This window comes from Mesoplodon densirostris, chromosome X (assembly GCF_025265405.1).
Source record: "Mesoplodon densirostris isolate mMesDen1 chromosome X, mMesDen1 primary haplotype, whole genome shotgun sequence".
In the NCBI taxonomy this organism is placed as follows: domain Eukaryota; kingdom Metazoa; phylum Chordata; class Mammalia; order Artiodactyla; family Ziphiidae; genus Mesoplodon; species Mesoplodon densirostris.
This window is the reverse complement of record NC_082681.1, coordinates 19,220,490-19,233,444: the sequence shown is the minus strand read 5'-3', so window position 1 is coordinate 19,233,444 and position 12,955 is coordinate 19,220,490. Positions and strand designations below refer to the sequence as shown.

Sequence of the window (12,955 nt, the reverse complement as noted above, 5' to 3'; positions counted from 1 at the left end):
CAGGCGCACGGCGGTTGGATCAGGCTTGGGAGGGGGAAACCAGTTGGGCTCGAACCCGGCGTCTTCAGGTTACGAGCGGAGTCACTTTGGCCAGGTCCTTCAGGCTCTCTGCGCTTCGCTTCCTTCATCTGCGAGATGATTAGTAATTCCCAGGTTCTCTGAGGAATCGGTGAACTAACACACATCCGTCAGTGAACACCGAGCACGGTGGCTGACACGTGGGAGCGGTTCGTACACAAGGACTCGCCTTTATTAGTGATCAGCCTGATTCGGAGCTGGTCGGACGAGCTGCTCAGTCTCAGGACGTCAAAAGGCAGCACTGCGTCAGGGTCAAGGGCGCAAGCTGTCGTTGGACACAGCAGCTCCACCACTTAATCAGGGCGGCGGGATGGCCCTGCCCTCTCTGAGCCGCAGCGCCGTGACCGGTGCAATTAGCGTGGGCAGCAGCCAGCTGGCGGGTTGTCGCGGGGTCCTAGGCGGCCGCGAGCGTGGGGAGGGCCTGGCTCGTGGGAAGGGCTGGGTGGGTGGCGGCTGCCGTGGGAACCCGGCCGCAGGGGCGGCTTCGCCGCGCACCGCCCGGAATCAAAGGTGTCCTTCCGGCCGGTCCCCGCCTCGTTCCCCCAGTTCTCCTCTGCTCGCCCTCAGCTACACAGAGGGGGTAGCCGAGCTCCAAAGGGGGAAGAAGAAAACAGGAAACACAGGCGATTCTATCCATCAACATTTCCCCGGATTTGGAAAAGACAAAGCCACCCCGTGACTTTGATGGCGGTACTACTGCTGAAACCCGCGATGAGCCTCCCTGAAGCTCACAGCCTGCCTCTGCTGGCTCCCAGCTTCACTGGAAACGTCCAGAGGCCTAGTTCGCCGGAACCTTTAACCTCGCGCCGCCTCTTAGGGCTGTATCTCCTCGCCAGTGCCTCTGGGAGGACAACTGAAGGACAAGAGCCCGGTCACATTGCTGTCCGCTCTCCGTCCTTCCTGTGACTTCACCTTGTCAGGGAGAAGCCGGCCTTGTAATGCTTTGTGCAGTTCCCTGTCCCTTCTTCCCGAGGTCGCTCCAAACCGGGCCCACTTATTTCCCACTTGTCCATTCAGTCCAGCCAGTGAGGCTCTGGAAGCTTGTTGGTAGTGCGAAGAATTTTGAACCCCCCGCATTTCAGAAACCAAAGATAGTCTTCAGGTTCGCTTGTAGTTGCTTTAAACAGAAGGCAACAAACAAACAAATCAACCAAACAGATTTAACAAAAAGTCTGGTTTGGTTTCATCGTCATAGCTAATAGTATTGTGACCACCTAGAGGGGTGGGATAGGGAGGGTGGGAGGGAGACGCAAGAGGGAGGGGATATGGGGATATATGTATACGTATAGCTGACTCACTTTGTTATACAGCAGAAACTAACACACCATTGTAAAGCAGTTATACTCCAATAAAGATGTCAAAAAATAATAATAATATTTATTGGACCCTGAAGAGGAACAAGGTTCTGGCCTAGGCAGCTCATAGTACTGGATTCTACAACATTCTTTATAGACAATATAGATGAAATAGAGCAGCTTGTGTCAGATAAACATAAGGCATTCAAGGAACAACCAAGTTTTTTGTTTTTAATCTTGAAAGCTTTTCCCCCCCAATCTTTTAAATCTGGCTTCAAGCAGAGCAGTAGAATAAATGTATTAAAATTATGCCAGAAAGATGGTAGTTGGAGGGGAGGAAGTTGGTTAGACAAGGAGAGGCATTTTATAGCCATATCCTCAATCATTTTCCAGGTCCAAGCTGTCCTCATGTCTTGCCTGGATGATGGCAACAGCCTCCTCCTACCTGGAAGCCTTTTGCCCCTCTAAACAGCAGCAAGGTTGAGTTTTTTAAAACATGAATCACGTTTCTTCCCTGCCTAAAGCCCTAGGATTCCACACTTACACTACGCAGCAAACACCATCCTGTGTTCTCTCGTGCACCCCCAATGCTCCTGCTGCATGTGTCTTGGGAGGAGCTGTCCCTTTTGAACCCCGATCATCTCATGGGACCTCCTTCTTGTCATTCAGACCTCAGCTTAACATGACATCTCAAAGAGGCCCTTCCTGACTACCCTCTGCTTCGTTTGCTCAGTTCTTTGTTGCACAGGACTAATTTGAGATGAGTTATTGATCATCTGGCTCCCACTAGAGAGCTTGAATCCCAGGAGGGCAGCGTCCTTGTCTGTCATGCCCCCCAGCTGTCCCCAACACTTAAACGGTGCCTGAGAAACAGTGGTTTAATGAAGATCAAGATAATCCCACCACCTTTTCCCTTTTCCCTAAACATACAGTGACTTTCCACCTGGTTTTGTGACACTTCACGGTGACTTTACGCTTGTAAGTGGAAAAGGGAGCTGGATGTGAACTCTAGTACTTGAGAAACCTTAGATAAGTGCTTTGACTTTTTGAAACTTCAACTTGACTTACACTCTACTTACCCTGTGGGCTGTGAGGATTAGATAATAAATGTGAAAGCTCTTATGAACTGCAAAGCACTGTACTAGGCCACCATAGTCGAACTGCTCCCTCATTTTTTTTTATTGAAGTAGAGTTGATTTCCAATATTGTGTGAGTTTCAAGCGTACAACATAGTGATTCAGAGGGTTTTTTTTGCAGATTCTTTTCCATTATAGGTTATTACCAGGTATTGAATATAGTTCCCTGTGTTATACAGTAAATCCTTGTGGCTTATCTATTTTATGTATAGTAGTTTGTTAATCCCAAACTCCTAATTCACTCCACCACCCCCCGCTCCTTTCCCCTTTGGTAGCCATAAGTTTGTTTTCTATGTCTGTGGGGAAAGGAAGCCAAGAAAAAAAAAAAACTCTTTTAAGTGATAGCAAGTCAACAGAGATCTGCCTACTGCACCCAGCTATAAAGCACAAATATTAAACAATATGTAAATGCATTGATTTTAAGGAGACAAAATTCCAATATGCTTTTAGGAGAGGGAATAGGTGTTGAACAGTGTTGAAAAACTTCTTTCAATGGATATTTTCCTTTTTAAAATTGTTCTCTCCTGTTTGTCAAATTGCTGGGTCTTGAGAATTTAAAATGTGCTTGTAGCAGCCTTGTTTCCGTGTTTTTCAGTCCTTCCCCTTCCCTAGAGTCTACACTACATGAACTACCTTCAAACAGACAATAGTATTGCTTATCATCTTTGTCTTCTGTAGCTTTTTTAAACCTCAGAATTTTCTGAAATTCTATTCACATAATCAATTACCCCAATTATTTTAAATTTCGATAGTGACTACAGAATTACATTATAATGTAATGGAAATGTCTTGATTCTTTTAGGCATTTGCGGGTTTTCATAGAGACAACCTAACGGTTCCAGCACTGTAAGCTCTGGGGTGAGATGCCCTAGGTTGGAATTCCAACTCTCATGTTGGGAGGATTCAGTGAAAATCGTATATGTGCAATGCCTCAGATATAGTAAATGCTCAGTCATAACTATTCTATGGAATTTGGCCTCATCTTAGAATCTTAGATCAATAAAATGTTTAATGTTCTCCCAGGTACATTCTACATGTGTCATTCAGTAGTTTAAACATCTTATCAGAAGCATAAAAAAAACAAACACATAACTAGTTTTTACTGCATAATAATGTTAAAGTGTACTTAAGAGTTTTGAAGGACACTGTCCCGCATATGAGAAAAATCAAGTTTACCATGAAACCTGAATTATATGACATTGCAAACTGAAAAAAGAACTATCCCCAAACCACCACTCACTCATTGGTTTAACTTGCCATTATATTCCATTTCAGTCAGAATAATCCTTATTTCAAAATATCTTTTTAATTATACAAAACTATAAAAATCTAGCAAAACCAGAGATATAGATATATTTTCCTGGAGGTTCACATGTCAATTTTTATTCACAATCTCTTTTTCAATACAATTTACAACTCATCCCGATTTCCAGTCTGATTATACAAATACTAAGTGGCAGAAAGGTCTGGAATAAATATATCAAAAAGTGGGGTGGGAGGGAGCTGTTAAACTAAGTTGCATTCAACAGGTTCTATGAAGGTGGGTTAAGTGTCTGGGAAATAAAAAAGATTAAGACACATAAAATAAGCTACAAGGATATATGTAATGATACAGGGAATATAACAAATATTTTATTACAGTAAATGGAGTATAACCTTTAAAACTTGTAAATCACTATATTGTACACCTGTAACATATAATATTGTATATCAACTATACTTCAGTTTTAAAAAAGAGTAAGACAAACTACTATATATAAAATAGATAAACAACAAGATCCTACTGTATAGCACAGGGAACTATATCTTGTAATAAAGTGTAATGGAAAAGGATATGAAAAAGAATAAATATATGTATATTTATACATGTATACATATATGTATAACTGAATCACTTGTCTGTACACCAGAAACTAACACAACATTGTAAATTAACTATACTCTAATAAAAACATTTTTTAAAAAACTAAGATATAGTAAGTAGAAGTTTTTTTTTGTTTTTTAAAGATTTTTTTGATGTGGACCATTTTTAAAGTCTTTTATGGAATTTGTTATAACGTTGCTTCTGTTTTATGTTTTTTTGGTTTTGTGGTCCCAAGGCATGTAGGATCTTAGCTCCCTAACCAGGGATCAAACATGTACCCCCTGCATTGGAAGGCGAAGTCTGAACCCCTGGACCGCAAGGGAAGTCCCTGGAAGTATTTTGGGTTTTTGTTTTTTAATTTTTTAAAACCATTTATTTATTTAGGCTGCTCCGGGTCTTCGTTGTGTCATGCAGGATCTTAGTTGTGGCATGCGGGCTTCTTAGTTGCGACATGCAGGATCTAGCTCCCCGACCAGGGATCGAACCCGGGCCCCCTGCTTTGGGAGCACGGAGTCTTAACCACTGGACCACCAGGGAATTCCCAGTTGTTGGAAGTTTTTAGCTAAAGTTCTTTCAATATCTTCTTTGCCTTTTGCTCCAGGTTTAAGAATGCACGTTAACTCAGTTAAATGAAAGTTTCCCTTTTTGTCAATTGTCTCTGAACAGCTCATCCACTTCCTCATCTACCAACTGATCTCCCATTGTCGTCAGATCTCTCTTGGTTAATCCTCCTGAATGGTGCCTACTGCTTCTTTTTTTTTTTTTTTTTTTTTCTTTTTTTTTTCTTTTTTTATTTTACAAATTTAATCAGTTATACATATACATATGTTCCCATATCCCCTCCCTTTTGCATCTCCCTCCCACCCTCCCTATCACACCCCTCCAGGCAGTCACAAAGAACCGAGCTGATCTCCCTGTGCTATGCGGCTGCTTCCCACTAGCTATCTACCTTACGTTTGGTAGTGTATATATGTCCATGCCGCTCTTTCACTTTGTCACAGCTTACCCTTCCCCCTCCCCATATCCTCAAGTCCATGCTCTAGTAGGTCTGTGCCTTTATTCCTGTCTTACTCCTAGGTTCTTGATGACATTTTTTTTCTTAAATTCCATATATAAGTGTCAGCATACAGTATTTGTCTTTCTCTTTCTGACTTACTTCACTCTGTATGACAGACTCTAGGTCCATCCACCTCATTACAAATAGCTCAATTTCATTTCTTTTTATGGCTGAGTAATGTTCCATTGTGTATATGTGCCACATCTTCTTTACCCATTCATCCGATGATGGACACTTAGGTTGTTTCCATCTCCGGGCTATTGTAAATAGGGCTGCTATGAACATTTTGGTACATGTCTCTTTTTGAATTATGGTTTTCTCAGGGTATATGCACAGTAGTGGGATTGCTGGGTCATATGGTAGTTCTATTTGTAGTTTTTTAAGGAACCTCCATACCGTTCTCCATAGTGGCTGTACCAATTCACATTCCCACCAGCAGTGCAAGAGTGTTCCCTTTTTTCCACACCCTCTCCAGCATTTATTGTTTCTAGATTTTTTGATGATGGCCATTCTGACTGGTGTGAGATGATATCTCATTGTAGTTTTGATTTGCATTTCTCTAATGAGTAAAGATGTTGAGCATCCTTTCATGTGCTTGTTGGCTGTCTGTATATCTTCTGTGGAGAAATGTCTATTTAGGTCTTCTGCCCATTTTTGGATTGGGTTGTTTGTTTTTTTGCTATTGAGCTGCATGAGCTGCTTATAAATTTTGGAGATTAATCCTTTGTCAGTTGCTTCATTTGCAAATATTTTCTCCCATTCTGAGGTTTGTTTTTTCGTCTTGTTTATGCTTTCCTTTGCTGTGCAAAAGCTTTGAAGTTTCATTAGGTCCCATGTGTTTATTTTTGTCTTTATTTCCATTTCTCCAGGAGGTGGGTCAAAAAGGATCTTGCTGTGATTTATGTCATAGAGTGTTCTGCCTATGTTTTCCTCTATGAGTTTGATAGTGTCTGGCCTTACATTTAGGTCTTTAATCCATTTTGAGCTTATTTTTGTGTATGGTGTTAGGGAGTGATCTAATCTCATACTTTTACATGTCCCTGTCCAGTTTTCCCAGCACCACTTATTGAAGAGACTGTCCTTTCTCCACTGTACATTCCTGCCTCCTTTATCAAAGATAAGGTGACCATATGTCCGTGGGTTTATCTCTGGGCTTTCTATCCTGTTCCATTGATCTAGCTTTCTGTTTTTGTGCCAGTACCACACTGTCTTGATTACTGTAGCTTTGTAGTATAGTCTGAAGTCAGGGAGCCTGATTCCTCCAGCTCCATTTTTCGTTCTCAAGATTGCTTTGGCTATTCGGGGTCTTTTGTGTTTCCATACAAATTGTGAAATTTTTTGTTCTAGTTCTGTGAAAAATGCCATTGGTAGTTTGATAGGGATTGCATTGAATCTGTAGATTGCTTTGGGTAGTAGAGTCATTTTCACAATGTTGATTCTTCCAATCCAAGAACATGGTACATCTCTCCATCTATTTGTATCATCTTTAATTTCTTTCATCAGTGTCTTATAATTTTCTGCATACAGGTCTTTTGTCTCCTTAGGAAGGTTTATTCCTAGATATTTTATTTGTTTTGTTGCAATGGTAAATGGGAGTGTTTCCTTGATTTCACTTTCAGATTTTTCATCATTAGTATATAGGAATGCCAGAGATTTCTGTGCATTAATTTTGTATCCTGCAACTTTACCAAATTCATTGATTAGCTCTAGTAGTTTTCTGGTAGCATCTTTAGGATTCTCTATGTATAGTATCATGTCATCTGCAAACAGTGACAGCTTTACTTCTTCTTTTCCAATTTGGATTCCTTTTATTTCCTTTTCTTCTCTGATTGCTGTGGCTAAAACTTCCAAAACTATGTTGAATAAGAGTGGTGAGAGTGGGCAACCTTGTCTTGTCTTGTTCCTGATCTAGTGGAAATGGTTTCAATTTTTCACCATTGAGGACGATGCTGGCTGTGGGTTTGTCATATATGGCCTTTATTATGTTGAGGAAAGTTCCCTCTATGCCTACTTTCTGCAGGGTTTTTATCATAAATGGGTGTTGAATTTTGTCGAAAGCTTTCTCTGCATCTATTGAGATGATTATATGGTTTTTCTCCTTCAGTTTGTTAATATGGTGTATCACGTTGATTGATTTGCGTATATTGAAGAATCCTTGCATTCCTGGAATAAACCCCACTTGATCATGGTGTATGATCCTTTTAATGTGCTGTTGGATTCTGTTTGCTAGTATTTTGTTGAGGATTTTTGCATCTATGTTCATCGGTGATATTGGCCTGTAGTTTTCTTTCTTTGTGACATCCTTGTCTGGTTTTGGTATCAAGGTGATGGTGGCCTCATAGAATGAGTTTGGGAGTGTTCCTCCCTCTGCTATATTTTGGAAGAGTTTGAGAAGGATAGGTGTTAGCTCTTCTCTAAATGCTTGATAGAATTCCCCTGTGAAGCCATCTGGTCCTGGGCTTTTGTTTGTTGGAAGATTTTTGATCACAGTTTCAATTTCAGTGCTTGTGATTGGTCTGTTCATATTTTCTATTTCTTCCTGATTCAGTCTTGGCAGGTTGTGCATTTCTAAGAATTTGTCCATTTCTTCCAGGTTGTCCATTTTATTGGCATAGAGTTGCTTATAGTAATCTCTCATGATCTTTTGTATTTCTGCAGTGTCAGTTGTTACTTCTCCTTTTTCATTTCTAATTCTATTGATTTGAGTCTTCTCCCTTTTTTTCTTGATGAGTCTGGCTAATGGTTTATCAATTTTGTTTATCTTCTCAAAGAAGCAGCTTTTAGTTTTATTGATCTTTGCTATCGTTTCCTTCATTTCTTTTTCATTTATTTCTGATCTGATTTTTATGATTTCTTTCCTTCTGCTAACTTTGGGATGTTTTTGTTCTTCTTTCTCTAATTGCTTTAGGTGCAAGGTTAGGTTGTTTATTCGAGATGTTTCCTGTTTCTTAAGGTGGGATTGTATTGCTATAAACTTCCCTCTTAGAACTGCTTTTGCTGCATCCCATAGGTTTTGGGTCGTTGTGTCTCCATTGTCATTTGTTTCTAGGTATTTTTTAATTTCCTCTTTGATTTCTTCAGTGATCACTTCGTTATTAAGTAGTGTGTTGTTTAGCCTCCATGTGTTTGTATGTTTTACAGCTCTTTTCCTGTAATTGATATCTAGTCTCATAGCATTGTGGTCGGAAAAGATACTTGATACAATTTCAATTTTCTTAAATTTACCAAGGCTTGATTTGTGACCCAAGATATGATCTATCCTGGAGAATGTTCCATGAGCACTTGAGAAAAATGTGTATTCTGTTGTTTTTGGATGGAATGTCCTATAAATATCAATTAAGTCCATCTTGTTTAATGTATCATTTAAAGCTTGTGTTTCCTTATTTATTTTCATTTTGGATGACCTGTCCATTGGTGAAAGTGGGGTGTTAAAGTCCCCTACTATGATTGTGTTACTGTCGATTTCTCCTTTTATGGCTGTTAATATTTCCCTTATGTATTGAGGTGCTCTTATGTTTGGTGCATAAATATTTACAATTGTTATATCTTCTTCTTGGATTGATCCCTTGATCATTATGTAGTGTCCTTCTTTGTCTCTTCTAGTAGTCTTTATTTTAAAGTCTATTTTGTCTGATATGAGAATTGCTACTCCAGCTTTCTTTTGGTTTCCATTTGCATGGAATATCTTTTTCCATCCCCTTACTTTCAGTCTGTATGTGTCTCTAGGTCTGAAGTGGGTCTCTTGTAGACAGCATATATATGGGTCTTGTTTTTGTATCCATTCAGCCAGTCTGTGTCTTTTGGTGGGAGCATTTAGTCCATTTACATTTAAGGTAATTATTGATATGTATGTTCCTATTCCCATTTTCTTAATTGTTTTGGGTTCGTTATTGTAGTTCTTTTCCTTCTGTTGTGTTTCTTGCCTAGAGAAGTTCCTTTAGCATTTGTTGTAAAGCTGGTTTGGTGGTGCTGAACTCTCTCAGCTTTTGCTTGTCCGTAAACGTTTTAATTTCTCCATCAAATCTGAATGAGATCCTTGCTGGGTAGAGTAATCTTGGTTGCAGGTTTTTCTCCTTCATCACTTTAATTATGTCCTGCCACTCCCTTCTGGCTTGTAGAGTTTCTGCTGAGAGATCAGCTGTTATCCTGATGGGGATTCCCTTGTGTGTTATTTGTTGTTTTTGCCTTGCTGCTTTTAATATGATTTCTTTGTGTTTAATTTTTGACAGTTTGATTAATATGTGTCTTGGTGTATTTCTCCTTGGATTTATTCTGTATGGGACTCTCTGTGCCTCCTGGACTTGATTAACTATTTCCTTTCCCATATTAGGGAAGTTTTCAACTATAATCTCTTCAAATATTTTCTCAGTCCCTTTCTTTTTCTCTTCTTCTTCTGGAACCCCTATAATTCGAATGTTGGTGCGTTTAATGTTGTCCCAGAGGTCTCTGAGACTGTCCTCTGTTCTTTTCATTCTTTTTTCTTTATTTTGCTGTGCAGCAGTTATTTCCACTATTTTATCTTCCACCTCACTTATCCGTTCTTCTGCCTCAGTTATTCTGCTATTGATCCCATCTAGAGTATTTTTTATTTCATTTATTGTGTTTTTAATCGATGCTTGATTCATCTTTAGTTCTTCTAGGTCCTTGTTAACTGTTTCTTGCATTTTGTCTATTCTATTTCCAAGATTTTGGATCATCTTTACCATCATTATTCTGAATTCTTTTTCAGGTAGACTGCCTATTACCTCTTCATTTGTTAGGTCTGGTGGGTTTTTAGCTTGCTCCTTCTCCTGCTGTGTGTTTTTCTGTCTTCTCATTTTGCTTATGTTACTGTGTTTGGGGTCTCCTTTTTGCAGGCTGCAGGTTCGTAGTTCCCGTTTTTTTGGTGTCTGTCCCCAGTGGCTAAGGTTGGTTTAGTGAGTTGTGTAGGCTTCTTGGTGGAGGGGACTACTGCCTGTGTTCTGGTGGATGAGGCTGGATCTTGTCTTTCTGGTGGGCAGGTCCACGTCTGGTGGTGTGTTTTGGGGTGTCTGCAGACTTTTTATGATTTTAGGCCACCTCTCTGCTAATGGGTGGCGTTGTGTTCCTGTCTTGCTAGTTGTTTGGCATAGGGTGTCCAGCACTATAGCTTGCTGGTCGTTGAGTGAAGCTGGGTGCTGATGTTGAGATGGAGATCTCTGGAAGATTTTCGCCGTTTGATATTGTGTGGAGCTGGGAGGTCTCTTGTGGACCAGTGTCCTGAAGTTGGCTCTCCCACCTCAGAGGCACAGCACTGACTCCTGGCTCCTCAATTTGGGATGATTTGTTGTCTATTCATGTATTCCACAGATGCAGGGTACATCAAGTTGATTGTGGAGCTTTAATCTGCTGCTTCTGAGGCTGCTGGGAGAGGCTTCCCTTTCTCTTCTTTGTTCTCACAGCTCCTGGGTCTCAGCTTTGGATTTGGCCCCGCCTCTGCGTGTAGGTCGCCCGAGGGCGTCTGTTCTTCGCTCAGACAGGACAGGGTTAAAGGAGCAGCCTCTTCGGGGGCTCTGGCTCACTCAGGCCCGGCGGGAGGGAGGGGCACGGAGTGCGGGGCGAGCCTGCAGCGGCAGAGGTCGGCGTGACGTTGCACCAGCCCGAGGCGCGCCGTGCGTTCTCTCAGGGAAGCCGCCCCTGGATCCCAGGACCCCGGCAGTGGCAGGCTGCACAGGCTCCCGGAAGGGCGGTGTGGACAGTGACCTGCGCTCGCACACAGGCTTCTTGGCGGCGGCAGCAGCAGCCCCAGCGTCCCACGCCCGTCTCTGGGCTCCGCGCTTTCAGCCGCGACTCGCGCCCGTCTCTGGAGCTCCTTTACGCGGCGCTCTTAATCCCCTCTCCTCGCGCACCAGGAAACCAAGAGGGAAGAAAAAGTCTCCTGCCTCTTCGGCAGCTCCAGAGTTTTCCCGGATTCCCTCCCGGCTAGCTGTGGCACATTAGCCCCCTTCAGGCTGAGTTCTCGCCGCCAGCCCCAGTCCTCTCCCTGCGCTCTGACCGAAGCCCGAGCCTCAGCTCCAGCGCCGCCCGCCCCGGCGGGGGAGCAGACAATCCTTTCGGGCTGGTGAGTGCCGCTCGGCACTGCTCCTCTGTGCGGGAATCTCTCTGCTTTGCCCTACCCAGGTATGTGGGGAGTTTCTTGCCTTTTGGGAGGTCTGGGGTCTTCTGCCAGCGTTCAGTAGGTGTTCTGTAGGAGTTGTTCCACGTGTAGCTGTATTTCTGGTGTATCCGTGGGGAGGAAGGTGATCTCCGCGTCTTACTGTTCCGCTATCTTACCCGGAAGTCTCCCTACTGCTTCTTTTTTTTTTTTTTTGCGGTATGCGGGCCTCTCACTGTTGTGGCCTCCCCCGTTGTGGAGCACAGGCTCCGGACGCGCAGGCTCCGGACGCGCAGGCTCAGCGGCCATGGCTCACGGGCCCAGCCGCTCCGCGGCATATGGGATCCTCCCAGACCGGGGCACGAACCCGTATCCCCTGCATCGGCAGGCGGACTCTCAACCACTTGCGCCACCAGGGAGGCCCCCTACTGCTTCTTTATCAAAGCAAGCAAGAGCATTTCTGATGACATCGTCTGGATCTGCACCATTTAACTTCTCACCAAACACCGGGAAGAGCAAGGTGAAATTTATGGGCCCTGGGACCTCATTCATCATGGCATTGAGGTATGCATCAGCTGGATTCTTCCCTGGAGAAACAAGCACATCACGCAAATTTTCCTTGATGAAACCATCTCTGTTCTGATCAATTACATTGGAGGCCTCTTTGAACTCTTGAATCTGTCGTTGGTCAAATATGGCAAGCACACTGGAGGCGGCGAATTGAGGACATTTCTTGGTGGTCTTAGTCTTTACCATTTTGCTCTATGTGGTGGCTGTTTAATTCTGGGAATTGGTCCTTCAGAAGTTGCAGTTAATCTTGTCCAAACTCAGTCCCATTAAAACATGAATGAATATCCCAGTCAGCCGCTGTAGAGGTCTCTTCAACAGATCCCAAGGCCAGACACAAGAGCTGCCCTGTGCCCTGTTTTTTTAAGTTCCTATCAGTTGGATATGAAACGAGATTGACAAATTGCAGTACTTGTTGAATCTTAGTAATGGGTACTTGTGAGTTTGTTAGACTTTTCTTTTGAATTTGTTGTATGTTTGAAATCTTCCATAATAAAAATAGGTTAAATTATCCTATCCCCCCAAAGGGCTGCAATTCAATGGTTGTCAAGCTCTTAACAAAATGATTCCTTTTATTTTTCAAATAAAATCTTAGGTGGAACCTTAATATGTAAAACAAATCAAAGGTGAGGTGCTCTGGCTGAAGCTGGGGTGTGGGGTGGCTAGAGTCCTGCCTCTGGCCTTCCATCTACACCAGCAATGAGAGCCCTTGAGCCACTTCTGTAGTCTATGCTTACTTGCTACTCAAAGTGTGGGTCAGGGACCAGCAGCATCAGCATCACCTGGAGGCTTATGACTCTGAGGCCTCCACCTCAGACCAACTGAATCAGGACTTGCACTTTAATA

The 12,955-nt window shown here is 42.6% G+C and overlaps 1 pseudogene; it reads right to left on the bottom strand.

Moving 5' to 3' along the window:
• Window positions 1-806: 806 nt before the first annotated feature.
• Window positions 807-12,298, bottom strand: LOC132481504 (myosin regulatory light chain 12B-like; annotated as a pseudogene).
• Between the last annotated feature and the right edge of the window lie 657 nt (window positions 12,299-12,955).